Source organism: Tursiops truncatus, chromosome 1, assembly GCF_011762595.2.
Source record: "Tursiops truncatus isolate mTurTru1 chromosome 1, mTurTru1.mat.Y, whole genome shotgun sequence".
Taxonomy (NCBI): Eukaryota; Metazoa; Chordata; class Mammalia; order Artiodactyla; family Delphinidae; genus Tursiops; species Tursiops truncatus.
Window position 1 is genome coordinate 56,182,380 of NC_047034.1, and position 19,273 is coordinate 56,201,652.

The following is a 19,273-nucleotide window of genomic DNA, read 5'->3' on the forward strand; positions in this document are numbered from 1 at the left end:
CAGTTCAAACCCATATTGTTCAAGGGTCAACTGTATGGTGCTGTCTGACCATAAGTTCTCCACACTAGGCAGAGCCTAGAAATGATGCATCTTAGCTTCATCCCTTGTACCTATAGCTTAGTTCTCTTTCTTACTAGACAAGAGTCAGATGGGAGGCAATTGCAAGGACCTGATACTTTTTGCCTAAATTTATGTTTGTGTTATCAAGGCAGAATTGCAAGGCCTACATCTTCCTCATTCCTTCCCTTCTCCAACTTTAATTTTTTGAATACTCATACTCCTAAGTATCCTAGGAGAACTCTTTGCCACCATGGCAAAGAGCAGTCACTGGTCTGCTACCGATTCCTATTCTCCAGGCTTCTACTGACCTTCTTCTTACGCCCTTTATACTCCATTCTTTTTAAGTGAGTTCGTTCACTCTTGTTTCAGAATCCTTGCTCTTGACCTTCTTCTTGGACAAGTGGAGATCCCAGAGCTAAGCTCTTGTGTTTGGAATGGATATGACTGGTAGACAGGTGTAGGACTTAAAAAAAAAAGTGCCTGGTAGCTGAACACAGGAAGATTTGGCTGTGAGGGGAGATCAGAAATATCAGGTTCAAATGAGCAGGGGAGTAGCAGGATGTTGATCAAAGTTGAAGGTTGGTAAAAAAAAAGAACTGACAAAGCAGAGTGAGTGGTGCAGGAGAAAAATACCTGAAAATATTCCCCATTGCAAGGAAATACAGGGAATTGGGAACCTTTTATAGTTGGCCAGGCCATGTTAAGGCCGTGGAAGGGAGGCATGGAAGATTCCAAGGAAGTTCTGAAAATTATCCTGCTGCAGGTAAGCTGATAATCATTTCATCTGCAACTTCTAAAACACATTGTAAGTAGAACTTCTATTGAAAATTTCATTGGAGGTTTACTACCTCCAAAGTGTTCTATGAAATACTTGCTGCAGTACCTTGTCAGCCTGGGGGAATCTCTTGGTCTTACTTGGATCATTGATCCCTCTGGTTCCTGATCTGCTGCTTTCTCTCTGTGTTCAGCACTGGTCTGCTCACAGTGATGGAGCACATATCCTACTCTGATGGGAAAAGCTGCTTCCTGGTTGGAGACCAAGTCATCCTGCAGTAGATAGAAGTATAGATGTCAGGATACTCCTGGGCAAGGCAAATAACCATTCCTCCAACTTGGACTCAGGGCAGGAGTGCAGGGTGTATTTAACCATTTAATGCCATTTAATTAACCCAAAGGAAGAGAAAAATGGGAAGTTCCATGCTGGAAGGACTTCTTAAGTAATTCCATATATTTATTTTCAATGAATAATTTTGAATTTCAACAACTTCAACAGAACTTCAAATCTCAGATTAGTATTGTATAAAGACTGTATGAAGATATATCAAGAGATCTATAATTAAGCTGTTAAAATCTTAGATCAGCATTCCTCCAACGTAATTATTAACAATTGAACTTGTCCTTTAAGATAGAATTTCAGGAACATTTTTATTTCTTCCCTCTCTCCATCCCTCCCCACCCTTCCTTCTTTCTTTTCTATTTTCCTTTTCTATCATGAGGACTAAGGACTGGAAATATCACAAAAGTGGACGAATCTATAGTTTGGCAGAGATTCTTCTATAAACATAAAACATTTGACCTTGTTAGCCAAATTAAACCTGCTTAAAACTCAAGAGCCACACAGTAATAGGGCATTTACCTTACTCTCTGATTGTAACTTCTCTGCCTTCTGGAAAGGACTTCAATAAAGGACAAGTCCCTATGTTTCTTTTCAGGGAAAACATGTTGCCATATGGGGTAGGCTTAAAACCTTATAATGTAAATTGAATAAGATAGAGACCTTACTCCTAAGCCTTGACTCATCCAAAGTAGTACTGCTGTAATAACATATTAAAAAAAACTCTAAGAACCAACATTAATTGACAGTTTCCTATCTCCCAGGCCCTCTTCTATGTCCTTAACATGTATTTTCTCTTTTAGTTCTCAGAAAAACTCTAGGGGATAGAAAGTTACCATCTGTGTTGTACATATAAGGAAAATAAAGCTTAGGGAGATTAAGCAACTAGTGCAAGGTTGTACAGCTGCCAGGGCTGAAAGACTCAAGCCTAGGTCTTTATCATCACCCTCCCATGTATACCATCTTGAGGGACCACCTGGGTCAGCCCTTCCCACATGCAGAATGTCTCCATTCATTCAACAAATAGATTTTGAGTACCTTCTATCTGCTAGGCATTCTCACAGACAATGGGGGTCCAATAATTTGTAACAATATTTGTCTCAGTCCTCAAGGAGTTCCTAGAGTAATTCAGTTTCTTCCCACTTCATTCTATAACAAAATTCCTCTTCAGGTCTCTCTGTTGGGCAGTTAACCAGAAGTGGAAACTCAGATGCTTCTATGGAATCTGCAGCTAATTTAAATGGTGTGAAGTATGCCAGGTGAATGTAGAATTCTGGGAGCAAAGCTGCTTGAATTTGACTAAGATCTACACATCTGCCTAGTATTTGCCATTTTAAACACTCAGAAACCCTTTAAAGTCCATGGACCCACTTTGTGCCTTGCTCTTCAATATTTCCAAACCTGAGTGTGCGTCAGAATCACCTGGAGAGCTTGTTAAAACAGATTGCTCAGCTCCACTCCTAGAGATCCTGATTCAGTGAGTTTTAGGTGGAGCGTTAGAATTTGCATATCTAAAAAGTTCCCTGGTGATGTGCATGTTCTGGAGTAGGGATCGCGCTTTGGAAACCTTTGTTAGATCATCTATGCATAATTTCAGTCTTCCTAGTTATGTTATGAAATAATTCTTTCTGGTGGGATCCCTAATGAGTTTAGTCTCTCCACAGATTTGATCTTGAACGCCTCAGATCTCACTCTACTTCTCTCCCTTCCATCTCTCAAAAAATATTTATTGAGATCTATGTTGAGAAACTGAAAATACTGAAGTGAATAAGACCCATGACTGGAAGTTTTATATAAATAAGTTTTATATAAAAAATTTCTATCTTTTTAACCTCTATCTCCGTATTAACTTTCAGTGTAATCCATTAATTTTTAAAAATGGGCATATTCTCTCTAATGTTGAAAGTTTGTTTCAAGATGATCAGCTAAATCAAACATTTAAGTTCATCCAAGTTTTATTCATGTGCTAAAATGATCAAAATTAAAGTGTTCATAAAACAAACCAATCAGGCAAATTAAAATAAAGATCTCAAGTTAGCCACCGGATGCCATCTAGATAGAATAGTTAGATATGGAATAGCTTATGAACTGTATTGATGAACAGGGAGTTGCCATGTATGGATTATCAATTTTTGAATGTTCAGAATTAAGGATACTCTGCACTGTATTCTTTGAAAATTAGTAGGTTTGATGATTTAGGAGTTTCGAGATCTGTTACGCTTCTGATCATCAGTATGACCTCCACCACCACCACTGCCACCACCACCCAATATTTATTGAGTGCTTACTGTGTGTCAAGCACTATGTTTAGCGCTAATTATGCATTATTTCTTACTCCTCACAAAGTCTGTGAGGTACTATTACTGTCTCTATTTAACTGAGGCTTAGAAAGATTTAGCACTATGTGTTGGTATTATTGCTTAGGGCAGGAAACTTTGGTGTTCAAGTGCACAAGCTTTGACTTGGGGGGAGGGCATGTATTGTGAAATGAGTAGGTAGACTCAGGCTACTTCCCTGCAGTCACATGTGCTCTGCCCAAGTCCTCCCACTGACTATAAAACCCAGCTTTGCCCTTTTCTTGTGTCCTCCCACTTCGGTGTGCAGGATGTGGCATTGTTACAAGGGTGACATCACAAGGAACAGGACGTGTAGTACGTCCAGAGACCCCAAGAGGATAGCTCCCTATTGGTAGGCCATTTTGGAGAAATTAAATGGGCAGTTTTATCTTTGGATATCTTCCTCAACCTTGCATTTTGATAATGTGAGAAGGGTCCTCAGATACTAACAAACACCTTTTTCTTGTCATCTAGATCAAATTTTCAGCACTCACAAGTCTTGCTGCTTCAAAATGTATCTCAATTTCGATATGTCCAAAACAAGTAACTATCTTCCGTTCCCTGCAAACGTGCGCCAGGCCCCTCTAGTGTTCCTCACCTTGAAGAATGGCCCTGTCACACACACAGTCGTCCAAGCCAGAAACCCATACTTCACTCTGGTTTCCTCCTTACCCTCACCCCAACTAATTAATTGCCTTGTCAACTCTAATTCCTAAAAGATTATCATTTATTTTCCCAACCCGCTGCATTTACCCTTCTTGCTTTCTTTCCTTCTTATTCGCTAATTCTTTCATCTTTTATTCATATTGTCATCAAAGTGATCCTTCTAAAACTTAAATTATTGTGTCACATTCTTACTTAAACACCCTCTAACAGCTTTCCGTTGCTATTAGCATAAGCTTTAAATCTCATACTGTGGCTTACAGGATGTTCTATGACTGGCCTCTGCCTCCCTCTTCTGTCTGTCTCTGACCACTTCTACTGCTATCATGATGGATGTGTTTTGGCTTCTTGAAGGGACCACGCATTCTCTCTCATCTGGGCCATTTGTTTATATGCTGTTCCCATCTGAAACACTCTCCCCTCAATTCCTACTTATACCTCTGACATCAGCTTAATTATTCCTTTCTCTAGAAAACTTTCTGTTCTTCTGCATGAAGGAAGGTGTGATGCTACAAGTGTCTTGAACTTCTGTAACATACACTTTATTGTAAATTTTTGTTTAATAATCTATCTTGTCTGCTAGCCTATAAGCTCAGAGATGGCAGAGACCATACCCTGTTGTTCATAAATGTATCACACGGCTTGGCACATAGCAGAGGCAAAATAAAGCTAACTAATTAGTTAATTAAACAAAAGTCTTAAGTAGGGGCAAGTATTGTATAATCTTGTACCTTCCAAAGTCACTGAAAACATGTATACAGCATTTTCATCTCTACTAGCCTTTGCTTTTCTTATTGGCTTTAAAAGACAAAAATTGGGCTTCCCTGGTGGCGCAGTGGTTGAGAGTCTGCCTGCCGCTGCAGGGGACATGGGTTCGTGCCCCGGTCCGGGAGGATCCCACATGCTGTGGAGCGGCTGGGCCCGTGAGCCATGGCCGCTGAGCCTGCACGTCCAGAGCGTGTGCTCTGCAACGGGAGAGGCCACAACAGTGAGAGGCCCGCGTACCGCAAAAACAAACAAAAAACCAAAAACAAACAAACAAATTTAAAAATCTCAAACTCTGTCAGAGGTGTCTGTAACCTTGGGTCATCTCTACATGAAACTGTGAAATGGAGAAAAGATGAATTCAGTGATCCATGTTGTCAGGCGACTGAGGTTAAGATTAGATCCTTGAGTCAGCAGATTTGTGTTCTGGGACACATGAGGGCTGGCTTGGCTCCTGAGCAGATCAAACATATTGGGTGCCAGGAGTGGATCACTGAAAGGACGAAGGAAGAGGAAGTTGCATTTCTTGAATGCCAAAAATTGATACTGGAGACATCATTTAATTATACTGTAGTCCAGTGAGGTAGCGATAATAGTCCTCATCTTAAGGGACAAGTAACAGGATCGGGGAAGCTTAAAAAGTGTTCAGTGACACACAGTATCACACACAGAGTGACAGAATTGGAGTTTGCAGCTGATTGATGCCAAAGCCCATTATTTTGTTCTGTACCCCCGTGGGGCCTTAGAAATCATCTGGTACCCTTCTCCTCCTCCAACACCCCTCCCTGCATTTTCAGATGTGAAAAAAGAGGTCCTCACAGGTGACTTGTGTTGTCCCATGTCATATGCTAGTTAACAGAAAAATTTGGGTTAGTACGTGGGTGCTCTGAATTCCACTACCTGCAACAGTTTTATGCTCCATAGTTACAAAATTAGATTATACGTTATCTAGTTACGGTCATAAAAACCAATTGATACTTTCTTTGTTTAAAGACATTTCTTAATGCCTTTCTTTCCAGCTCTTCTACCCCCTGTTTCACCACCACAGCCTGCAGTGTGCCCTCTATTTGGAAGTATCTGTTGCTTCATAGACAGCCTCAGAATGCACTTGTGGCTGGGAACTTCTGGGCACTCCATCTAGTAATATGAAAGAACTAAGGACCAGAAGCTGGATTTGAAGGCACTGCAAGGAAGGCATTTCTTACAGAGTAATCCACAGATAGAATTGATTCTCTAGGAAAGTGATAAGTCCTGACCATTGAGTTTGCTGAAGCTGAGACTGGGAAAGTCTTGGTAGGAATACTCAAAGTTGACACAAAAATAAATAGGGACTGGGGGATGGATATTTGTCAGATGATTGATTACATGGCTTGTAGTTAGTTTCTAACCTGAGCATAAATGGCTCTTCAGCAGAAAAATACAGGTTCCAACAAGCCATTCTGCATTTTATATAAATCCTTTTTCCTTCAAAGGGGCTTGAAAGTGCCAACAGGCAGCAGATGATTGCTCTGTGCCTCTTGCCCCATGGCTGTAGACTGTGCTATATTAGAGGAGGTCTAAAGTTACCCATCTCATTCTCCCTTTTCCTCCTAATCCAGGCTCTTCTTTCAGGATTGTATGAGATTCTAGTTCCTATGTCAAAATCTACTAGCCTCCCTCATCTGGGGAAATGGATGAGATACAAGTTCCTGGGAGGTAGAAGTTGCTCTTGAGCAGAAGGGATTGTGAGGATGGTCTGGGAAAGAGAATGTGGGTATGAGACAAATCATACATTCTCAGAAAGGACAGATAACGTTATAGAACAAGGTAAATTGGGTGAAAGGGTTGCAGAAGAAGGATCAACATAGAAAGTTCTGTGGCTAGGCCCTGGTGGGGATGGGCATGGGATGGGGACAGATGTATACATGCAGGAAGGGTGACTTACAGGGAGGGTGGTGATCAGTGTTCCATATCTGCATCAGGGAGCTGGCTAGCAGGCTCACAGACTTGCCATTGTTAAGTCAGTAATATGCATCAGAGTTTAGCAGGTTGATTTTGAATAAAGTTGTGAGGCTGAGTGGTCCTTTGTGGAGGGGTGGTGGTATGGTTGATGTATGGTGGCTGGATTTCAATGGAATATATCATAAGAAAAAGTTATTTCTAAACCTGGAATGATGTGATTCTCTGATTCTGAAAGTAGAAGTTAAAAAACATTAATAATACAGAGACCCTCTAATAGCTCCGTTCTGTAACACCTCATCCCTACTGATGTATTCATTCTGCATCCTTTTCAATAGTACGTTTTCTGGAAAAGATGGATTTTGCCACTAAATTATGAGTCTCGAAGCCTCAAGGGCTGGAGCACATTCTCACACACCCACACCTTATATCAATTATACTTTGAGAGTCCTTTCAACAGAAGGTGCTTCTGCAGGCTTTCTCTTCAGCCCATTCTGGAAAAGTTTTCCTCACTTTTAACCAGAAGCCCTTGAAGCCACCTTTTTATAAATTGCTGTTTTCGATAAAGATGGAGTTTGTTTTTCTTAAGATATTTTGAGATTTTTATCCTCACAGCCTGTTCCACAGAAATCAATTAAATGCACCTTTGTTTGTTTTTCTAAATGACCTCATTTCAGGGTGTGAGTTTTTTAGTGCTTTTGCTTTTAATTTTTTAATTTTTTTTTTTGGTTGTGGGGCATGTGGGATCTTAGTTCCCCAACCAGGGGTCGAACCTGCGATCGCTGCATTGGAAGCCTGGAGTCTTAACCACTGGACCTCCAAGGAAGTCCCAGCACCTTTGTTTTCTGACATGATAGAGACACACTTTGCGTGTCAGATGGACCTGATTTTAAGTTCTAGCTCCACTGCGTAGTGGCCATGTTTCCATCTCAGCATTGTTATACTTGCTCTTTCTTCACTCCAAATCTTTGCCTGGATCTCTCCTTCATATCATGTATGTCTCTGTTCACTCCCTAGCTTCCTACCCTGTTTAGGTTTCTTCCTAGTTCTTATAATACTTGATACATTATTTGTCTTGTTGATTCGTTTGAGTACTGTTTTATTGTCTATTCCTCCCCTAGAATGATACCTGCCATGGAGCACACGCTCACTAAATCCTTATTAAATGGATGAATAAAAGAGTGAATTAGTGACTTTGAGCAGCTGAGTAACTTTCCTCAGCCTCAGATTCTTTTTTCTCTTAATCAAGGGAAATTAAATATTCCTCAAAGGATTGCAGTAAAGATTAGATGACATGCTTCAACACACCTAGCACAGTGCCTGTCACATCAAATGCATTCAGGACCATTTTTTCTTTCCCCAGTGATAGATGTTTCCTTTATAATGTTTATATAATGGATGCTTGAGACTCTGTATCACTGAGAGATAATTAAGCTGTTATCTGATGATAATAAAGGACCAAAATCATTGGAAAAAACCCCCCAAAATCCCAGTGCTTTCAGTGGGTCATCTGTCAGCAGAAAGAAAAATAACTCAATGAAAATTGACAAGAATAATTTGCAAGACATGGCTGCTGGGAGAAAACTTAGTGGTCTTTGGTTTTTGGATTTCCTCCTGTTATGATTCAGGCAAGACTGGTACAAGGCTTCCCTGGTGGCGCAGTGGTTGAGAGTCCGCCTGCCAATGCAGGGGACACGGGTTCGTGCCCCGGTCCGGGAAGATCCCACATGCCGCGAAGCGGCTGGGCCCATGAGCCATGGCCGCTGAGCCTGTGCATCCGGAGCCTGTGCTCTGCAATGGGAGAGGCCACAACAGTGAGAGGCCCGCGTACCGCAAAAAAAAAAAAAAAAAAAAAAAGACTGGTACAGGGAAGTTAGGTCATTTGTCAGGTAATTAGTAGCAGAGTTGGGACTGGAACGTAGATGCTTGAGACTTGGTTTGTGCTCTTGCCTCCTACACGTCACTTGCCTCCAAACATGAATTGGTTCAAACTGGTTTCAGAATTTAGAGACTCTACAGATGGAAAATGTTAATCATTGTAATTTCAGATTCTTGGTTGATTCCAGCTTTCTCTTTAGTTATAAACATGTCTTAACCTTTGTCATAATAGCCCCTTAATAAAAATAAAGATTTGGAAACATATTTTCTCTCTTACTAAATTAGGTGACCTCTTCAAAATGTTTGTAGGCCTAAAATTATTTTGTGGAAAACAGTTAATAAAGAAGACATATACACAACATTGTAAATCAACTATACTTTAACTTAAAAAAATAAAGAAGACATATAAAAATGAGGGGAACACATGCAAGATGAAACTAACAGAACATAATGCTGGAAATGCTTTAAAATCTAACTTAGTATCAAATCAGAGACTTATAGTCTGAAAGTGCCAATACCAATCAGTAAATGTGAAAAAATGAGGTAAAGCTATGAATAGGATCTGAAACTGTGGTAGAAAATAAGCTCAATAATAAAAAAGGTATAATTTTAAAATCTCATTTTCAATTTTTTAGACATGGATAATTTTCTATGAAATTTGACTTGTATAATAAAAGCTTTACAAGTTTAAATTAATTAGACATGCTTTATGCTAAATCAGCTTTACAGAAAGATTAAAAATAAAATGTATATTAGACACTCACATTTTCCATGCAGCTTATTCTGGGTAGAATCATAATAGATATCTTTTTCAAACCTAGTTCCTAAGAATGAGCTATTTTTTTTCTAATGGGCTTCTAATAACTTTGCTGGCTGAGGTTACATTTTGATAGGGTTTCTCCAAGAACAAGTTTAATTATTAATTTCCCCCTCACATCCCTTCCTCATCCCTTTAGTTTTCCCTTCTCTCTCACACCTGTCTCCTTCTCTCCCTCCCTCTCTTCCCTCCCTCCTTCCTCCTCTTTCTTCACATCCCCTCCTTCCCCCATGCCACTCTTCCCTCCCATTTCCATAATTATCTCATTGCCTTTCCTTGCCCCTCTCTCTTTTCTTTCATTGGCCCAAGTGAACTTGAAGAAATTATAGAAATAAGAAAGAGTCTCAATCTCTTGAAAAACTACATAGGTAAGCCTTTTAATTTAAAATATGCTATAATTTTTATTAGAGATGGAAGTGATCTCAGGTAAAAATTGTAGTATGTTACATGAATGGCCTTGGTTCTTCTGTGTAACTACATTCTTTGCCATGTGACTGTGAAGTTGTACTCCTTGAAAAGGTGGAGGTGTATTCCCCACCCTTTGACTTTGTTTTGGCCACGTGACTTGCTTTGGCCAGTAAAATGAGGCTGAGGTGATGGTATGCCACTTCCAAGTTTGGGACCTAAGAGGCCTTACATGTTTCTGTTTTGGCTTCTTGTACCTCAGTCATTACCAGAAGATAATGCCCAGACTCTTCTGTTGGTCCCAGAAAGAAAATGAGAGACATGTGGAACAGAACCACCCAACAAATTCAAGCCTCAGTCAGCTGACCTGCAGCTGACACACAAATGCCTGAGCTAAATAGATGCTTATTGTGATGTACCTCTGATGTTTGGTGGTTGTTTGTTATACAACATTATTGTAGCAATAGGAAATTGATACACTATCCAACTCAATGTCTTCCATTTTAAATATGGGGAGACTGAGGCCTAGAGGAATCTAGGGTTACAAATTGGTTAATGACAGATCTGGAACTAGGACTCAGAGCTCCAGGTAGTTGGATCAATGCTTGTCTAATAAATAGTGCCTTGCTGTGAAGTAAATTTGCAAACTCCTCAAGTTCTTAAAGTAATACCTTTTTACTAAACTTCTGTTATTGTCTCCTTATTATTTATTTATTTAACTAATTTGAATCTATCATTTCAGCAATCAGTTAGGTTAACTGTCAATTTATTATAAAGGACAGGAAGCAGAAAGCAGTATTGTATTGTTAAGGCTTCTCAATCTTGCTGTGATGTGTGTGTGTGTGTGTGTGTGTGTGTGTGTGTGTGTGTGTGAGAGAGAGAGAGAGAGTTAAGAAAACTTGTCATCATAGCTGTCATTAGCTGAGTAATTACTATAAATTATACTCCAGGAATTGTGGAAAGTATTTTTAATTTATTATCTCGTTTGGTTTATACCATGGATTAACAAACTATGGCCTAGGGCCAACTCCTGTCCACTGTTTTTGTAAATAAAGTTTTATGGGAACATAGTCATGTTCATTTTTTAATGTATTGCCTATGTTTACTTTTGCACTACAATGGCAGAGTTGAGTAGTTGTGGCAGAGACTGTGTGGCTTGCAAGGTTGAAAATATTTGCTATCTGGCCATTTACAGAAAAAGTCTATTGATATCTGGTCTTACAGCAGTAATTTTCAAGTGTGATCTGTGAGCCCAAGGTTCCTTAAGAGGTCTGTGAGGTCAGAGCTATTTTCATGACAATACTAAGACATTCTTGCCTTTGTCACTGTGTTGACATTTGAACTGATGACAGATAATTGCTGTCACTTTCGCATAAATTAAGGTACTGGTGCTACACTGTAATAGTCATTATATTCTTCAGGTACTAACAGTAAAAAAAAGAAAGCCGATTTTACTTTAGATGTCCTGATGAAGCAGCAAAAATTAATTTTATTAAACTTTGACTCTTTGAGTGTAAATCTTTTTATTATTCTAGGTGGTGAAATGGGACGTGTGCCTGAAGTGCTTATGTTGCACACTGATGATGTTTGTCTCAAGGGAAAGCCCTGTGTGACAGAGTTGGGAGCTAAACTCGCTGTTTTTTTTTCATGGAACACAATTTTTACTTGAAAAAAGAAAAGACTAACAAAGAGTTGGTCTTTCTGATTTTTCAGGCTTGAGTATTCGGCAGACATTTTCTTAAAAGTGGAAGAAGTGTACCTGTTGTTTCAAGAACCACTGACAGTGTTTTTTGCCAATGATAAAATCAGGCATTCAAGTGAAAGTTAACTTTGGGAAAACTTGCATCTGCTACCTTGAGATTGACAGCTTTCTAATACTTGGAAGACTTTTATGATGAACTTAGTGGTGATATTAATGAATGTGATTTATTTATTTAGCCATAACATAAGGCAGTGGGTCCATGTTTGAAAAATCTGTGTAACTCAGTGAACCAATATTTTAAAATGACCCATGAATAAATAATGCTGCAAATTTACGCATGGGAAAAGATCTTTTCAAGATGTAAGATATTCCCATGGATCTTCATGTAACAGTATAATATGTTCATTGATATGATTTTTGATTCTACATGACAACTAACCTTTAATAAACTATCACTTTTGAGTTTTGGTGTGTAATCAAATGACAATATCCACAATTATCTGAAAAGAATATTAAGATACTCCTCTTTTTTCTAACTGCCCATTTGTAGTTGGTTATATTTTCTTCATATACATCGACCAAAGCAGCGTGTCACAACAAATTGAGTGCAGCAGATATGTGAATCCACTTACTTTCCATTAAGCCAGACATTTAAAAAATAATAAGAATGTAAAGCTCTTCTCACTAATTTTTTTGAAAATAGAGTTTTTTTCATAAAAATTTGTTGTTTATATTAACATGTAATAGGGTTAATTTTTAAATGAATAAATAAATATTTTTTAAATTTTCAGTTTAAATTTTTGTGGTGGTAAATATCAATAGATGTACGACACATAAATAAAAGCTCCTAAGAATTTTCAATAATTTTTAAGAGTATAAAGAGGTGCTGAGATTTAAAAAGTTTGAGAATTGCTATGATATATGTATAACTATTATCCCTATTTTATAGATGATGAAGCTGGCTTAGAGATAGTAAGTTGCTCAAAGTCAAATAGCTTTCTGTAGAGCTGAGATTCAAACTCCAGCAGAATGACTCTGAAACTTACATTTATCGCCACTGAAAATGTCTTCTGGTATTTCTGGATTTAGAAAGCTCAGAAAACTCAGGACAGTTGTCTGTCCTCCCCCCTCCCCCCGCCCCCGGCCCCGGATATGCATACACAGACTTAGAACACGATTTTCTGTGCTCATTTTTTTTTCTTTTCTTCCTGGTTTCTTCTCAGTTCTAAAGACATGGGGCAGTTTATCTGCAAAGCTGCGTTTAATAGAGTTAGATAAAACAGTCCAGAGAAAGGAACTGTGGAGAGAGAATGACTTTAGATCTATCTGGGTAAGGTTTTCACTTGCTGCTAAAAAGGAAACAGAGAGAAAGCATAACTTGGGAGTCCAGGGAAGATTGGCTCAGTTAGCCAGGGTAGGTGGCAGGAAGATTGACCCAAGGACTGGATTTTGTCCTCATCCACATCTTAGGTCAGGAGTAGCCCAGAGATGGCACTTCTGCCTCCTGGACCATGGAAGACATTGATAATTGGTCAAAACCCCCTTTCTCCTTGAGTTTAGAGATAGCCTCACTTTCCTTCCCAAGGCCAGGTCCTACACAGTCACTCCATATAGAAGATGTGGCATATATGATGAAACCTTATCACAATCCTAGCTTTATGTTATACCTGTGACTCCATCTCAAACACAGAGCCTATCAAGAGGTTTTGTATGACTCATTCCTAGTCCTAGAAAAACAATTCCTGGCAAGTCTGTGAAGTTTTCACTGGCTGCATTAATTAGGAAAGATTTGCATATTTTCTTCCTATACGTATGAAATTGAACCCTCCTTTGTCGTCTAAGCCTTGCAGACACAGAATGTGTAGTAGTTAATAGCATGGGCTCTGGCGTCAGATTATCTGGGTTTGATCTTCTAGTGGTATTGTGAGGATTAGATGACAATAAAATAAAACACATTTAACAGTACTCAGCTTATAGTAATGCTTAGTGAATATTAGCTATTATTATTACTACTATTACACTGTGGCAGAGACCTTATTTAGGAAAATGTTGATTGTTTAAAATTAGGATTGCAGACTTCCAGCTCTAGCAGCAAGAGGGTTAGGTATCCTGAATTATCCTCTGGTTGAAAACAACCGAAATAAATGAATGGAATATAAAGAATATTTAAAAAATACATCTCTGAGCAAGAAAGGAAGGAAGACATTCGCAGAGGTTGAAAACTAAGTGAAAGTGGGAACCTGGAGGGCAAATGAACATCAAAGCAGATTTCATTTGAGGTTATCTGACAAATCTTTGTGACCTTGAAGTTTTATTTTGATGTATACACAGGACTTAGAAGGCAAGAGATAAAGCCTAAGATTGGCCTAACTTGGGGGATCTCATAAGAGACCCATACACAAAGCTCAGTTTAAGGTTAAACTCCAAATGAATCTGCCGTGTGGAATGGGACAATAAGGAAACTTGTCTGGTTTGACCATGGTTTGAATGGAGGAAAAAAATGTCTCCTAAGAATTTATAGCCACAAGCCGGTCCTCTCTGGGGTTTGAGCATGAATGAGAATTCTGAGTTGCAAAAAGAAATGGTGAGCAAATATGTGATTAATATGTGGTTAAATAAAAACATTGTATAAAACAACAACAGTAATAATAATGTCTAATTGGTTAGACAAATCAAAACAGGATAGAACCAAAATACTAGATAGCCATAGAATTTAAATTCAAGGAGTGATGGCTGACTAGGGTTGAAACACTGTAGGATACATGCAGTGTTTAAGAGGCAGCTAAAAATATTTATGAAATTTAGAGTTTGTTAAGTTTGCATGTTTAAAAAATCTAGATTAACCACAAAAAATATATACAACAAGCTCCCCCTTTCTTAAATACCTTTTTTTTTTTTTTTTTTTTTTGCAGTACACGGGCCTCTCACTGCTGTGGCCTCTCCCATTGCAGATCACAGGCTCTGGACGCGCAGGCTCAGCGGCCATGGCTCACAGGCCCCGCCGCTCTGCGGCATGTGGGATCTTCCCGGACCGGGGCATGAACCGTGTCCCCTGCATCGGCAGGCGGACTCTCAACCACTGCGCCACCAGGGAAGCCCTTAAATACCTTTTGGAACTCTTCTCAGGTATGATACTTTGGCACTTAAGTAGCGTTATCCAAGTTCCTGCAGTTAGATCATAGGGAGAAGCAAAAGTTTTTACAACATAAAATATTCACCAGTGAATTGGCTAATAGTGAAATTAGTCCACACATAAATATCCTTCCCCATCTTATTCTAAGTCCATGGTTGTGAGCATTTGAATGCAAAGTAAACTGAGTGATGAGTAAAAGTGCAAATCTTGCAAGAGAGTCAAGATACTAAGAAGTCTGTAAAAGCACATTGGAGAATCACAAAGCTTTTGAAAAAGGAGGCTGTGGCAGATTCAGATCAGTTGACAATTGAAGAAGAGAAAATCAATAAAGATGATAACATGATTAGATGATGCAAAGAAGAATGATTTTGATACACAAGGATTAAGAGAGCCCTTGAGAAGACAGATAAATCTCTCTCAAATTGTATTAAATATGGAAAAAGCTAAGATGTGGGAAAAAGGACTCCAAAATACAGTGACTTAAGGAAGATAGAAGTCATGTCTCTCTATGAGGCCAATCAGGGATCCAGGCTTCTCCTTTCACCTTGTTGCTCTGCCTTCTAGGGAGTGATGCTCATTTGCATAGACAAAGCTAAATCATGTGGTGTATCCTGTGTTTCAGTTCAAAGAAGAACAGAGAGAGGAAGCCTAAGGCAGGCAATTTCCTTTTAAGCAAGTGATATAGAATATATATTATATTTATCACTTACTCTCACATTCCATTGGGGAGAATCAAATCACATGATCACAACTGCTAGTGAAGCTGGGAAATGTAGTCTCTACCTGTATGACCAAGGGTCTAAGAATAAGAGGAGGGGCAACTAGTAATCTGCCCCACGAATATTTGTGCAAAATTGACTCTGTGATCATGCTCTGAAAAAGAAACATGATATAATGGGTGATGTACTTATAATTAGGTATGATGAATTATGCCCCACCCAGATCAATACCTGATTCATTTCTTTAACTTAAGAAAGGCCATACATATCATTTTTACTCACATTTTGTAAGTCAGGTAAAGTAAACTTATTTTGAGGACTTAGTAGATTACTAGGTGCTTAATAGTCTTTGTTTTGTTCTTTTATTTTCCAGTAAAATGACGAGAAAATTCTTATTCCTCCTCCACATCTGTAGTTGGTATGAGCCTTCATGCACAATCTCTGTGTTCAAGAATTGTAACCCAAACTTCTATTTTTAAAACCTCCACTTATTTTGGCCCAGGCATGACAACTTAATTTCAATTCGTAGTTCCTCTTTTTACTCAGATTGCACCTAAGTCTAGGGGCTTACATAGCACGCAGAAATTATTGGGGCTCTGTCTAACCTGGCATTTGCTGGGACAGCCATCATCCATCTGGGCCTCATTCATTCAAAAAACATGTAAAGCACCTACATGTGCCAGGCACTGAGAAACGCTTTAGTCCCTCCTCTTAGGGAACATATCATCCAGTGAATTTTGGTGCATTTTGAAAAAATCTGGCCCAAGAGCAAGGTCAAGCATGCACATGTGTTAGAGAAGTCAATTTAACAGATTGGTTCAAAGCGAGGAGGAAGAAATTAATGACCGAATGAAATTCTGGGGATTATTTATGTTTTTCATTTTTAATGCATTTGTTATTCCAGCACAGTCTATGAAAATTGAGAGTTGGTGATATTTAGAAGTCAGAAGAGACTTAGAGAGACGGAGATGTGTGTGTGTGTGTGTGTGTGTGTGTGTGTGTGTGTGTGTGTGTGTGTGTGAGAAAGAGTGGCTTCTGTTTCTCCTGGGGAATTCCTCTTTCGATGTTGGGGTCGGGGAGGAAGAGTGCTACAAGCCTTCAGCCCTAATGCAGGAGGGTTTAACCACCTCTTACCATGTGACTGTAGCCTTCTAGTCACTGTGGGATATTAAAGGGACTGAGAGCCACAGTTCTGAAAGTTGCTTAGAGTCTCTATGCAGAGAAAAACTACAGCCAGGACAGGCAGGAAACAGAGCTGTATGAGTAAAACACTGTGACGGAAATAAAGTGTCACCGTGACAAAGGCTAATTTATAGATTGGCAGAGAGGAAGGGGAGATGGTTGTAAGACGGGAGAACAGTGTGGTCAATTAATTACAAAGGAGTGGTGAGGACCACGTGCGCAGGGGGTCTAGGTGGCAGGGAGGACAGGCCTGGCTGGAGCCAAGGACTGGGTGGGAAAGTTTGCTTCTGTGACCAACCTGTCTCTCCGTCTGCTTGTGCCATACAGCCCTGCAGGCCCACTCCCCCTCACTCTCAGTTTAATCCCATCACTCTGTACAGCTTCATGAGTGAGAGCATTGGCTTTGCAGCCAGACGGACCTGAATTTTAGTTTTAGCTTCACTACTTACCCCCATGTGGCCCTTAACTTTACTGAACCTCCCATTTCCTTATTGCCCTGCAGGTTTTTGATGATTGTAATGTACCACCATATACAAAGTATCCAGTAGAGTTTTCAAAGTACTCAGTAAGAGTAGTTACTATGGCCATTACAGCCTGCCAGTGAGGTGATGAGTGCTGGAACCAGGGTGGTAGGATGGGGCAAAAAGGGATGAAGTGTTTTAACTTCAGACAGTCTTGAGTTCACATTCCAGCAACATCACTTCCTCTATAGTTCCCACTCTGCAAGGGATTACATGAGATCATGAATATAAAGTTGCTCCATAAGGGCACCAGCAGTGCCTTTTCAAAATGTCTGTTTCCAGAATCTGAAAAAGAATACACACACACACACACATATGTACATATACATATATAAAAAACCGAATCACTTTTGCTGTATGCCTGAAACTAACACAACATTGTAAATCAACTATACTTCAATAAGAAGTTGTTTGTTTTGGAAAAAAAAAATGAAAAAAAAAAAAAAGTTTGTTTCCTTGCTCATCACTTATCCACTCTTTTTTTCTTTGTTCCCCAGCAGGCTGCTTCTAGTCTTCTAGTTATGTGTTTGTGCAAAGAGTAGGACAGTGGACATTGACTAGGGTCATGCCTTGGCTTGCCCTGGCGTTCTTGGTATGAGCTGTTGACCAGCATTACTTTGAATAGTCTTCCTTTTCACTCACAAAGAATCCTGGTTTGGCAATAAATTACCCTAGTACTACCATCACTTTTCTGCCCACCAGTCTAGCATCCTAGCCATTATCCCAGGCTGCCCTTTCTGAGGAGGAAATCACCCGGGGGCTTTGGGCTGGGGCATATCCCTCCAGAGTTGCTGTGGAGTTGACAGGCATCCCCCTGAGGCAACCACCTCATTTGTGTCTTCTTTACTGTCTGGGGGTCCCCAGGAGTAACTGGTTGGCTGTCTGCTTTTAGCCACCACATATTCTTTCCCCTGGGGTTTCTCTCCTCCTGGAGCTCTTACTGAAACAAGATACAGCCACGCAATAGAGTTTCTACCCTCCCCTTTCATATTTGCTTCCAGTCAACACAGCTTTTATGGTCCCCTGGGTTTCTATGATATGTTTGGGAAAAGAAAGAAAAATAAAAACATACAAAAGGAAGTCACAACTGTTTATGACAGATTAGAAATGATCCTAACCTTCATAGGTATGCAAAAGTTGGCTTTTCTTACCCCTCCTCACTGATTCATCTCTTTCAGAAAACTTCTGAAATCCACCTTTGTCTGATCTTCCTGCCTCTCTTTTTTTATTCTTGGGACTTTAAGTAATGGTTCCCTGCTATTTTTTTTAGCAATTTTGGGGGGCACTTAGTGAGTACTCAATAAATATTCTTTTCTAGAGTAGTGGCAAGCCACAGAAGTAGACTGAAAAGGAACAAATTCCCGGCAGTTGTTTTTTTTAAGGCTCATTCCCACTGAGAAATCCTGGTCTAATCAGAATGAAACTACAGATAATGACATAATAATGTAAATGCTTATTAAAAGCTGCGTGCTAGGTACTTTACGTGCATTACCTCACTGACATCTCACAGTAACCCTGCAGAGTTAGATACTAGATACAGTTACTATACTCTTTCCCTCATTTAATAATGAGAAAAACAAAGTCTTTGAAAGGTTAAGTGATTTGCCCAGTTACTCCAATAATTCTTCCATTATGACTGAAACGCTTGAGGTAAGCTGGGATTCAGACTTGGGCAGCCTGTCTCTAGAGCTCTTGCTTTTAACAGTTCTACTAGACCAACTCCCCAGACTGCAGGCACCAAAGACCCCACACCGGACGAGTAGCCAGGATCCAACCTGGAGGAAGCCTGCCTGGGGTGGGGTGGACCCTATACTTCTGAAAAAGAGAAGGCATGACGCATTAGCCATTTTCACATGTCTCTCTGTGGTCTTGCTTTTGCCCTGCTTCCTCTGATAGCTTTTCATACTAAAATTAATGATCGCGTCCTCATTTTACTTTTCAAAGTTATAGAAAGGGCACCATTTTGGTGACTGTTCAGTGGGTCGTTCCCCTACCCTACCCCCTGCCCTCAGTTGTCAGTGATTTTTCACTGCTGTTTAT

At 39.7% G+C, this 19,273-nt stretch overlaps 1 protein-coding gene across 3 annotated transcripts in view; it reads left to right on the top strand.

The window, feature by feature from the left end:
• The window catches only part of TNFSF4 (TNF superfamily member 4), a 168,530-nt gene that overhangs the window by 112,989 nt on the left and 36,268 nt on the right, over positions 1–19,273 (top strand). For all 3 annotated transcript variants that reach the window (XM_073804333.1, XM_004318489.4, XM_073804338.1), the window contains one exon: positions 14,591–14,804. The gene's annotated coding sequence lies outside the window, so the exon portion shown is untranslated. The remainder of the gene's footprint in view (positions 1–14,590; positions 14,805–19,273) is intronic.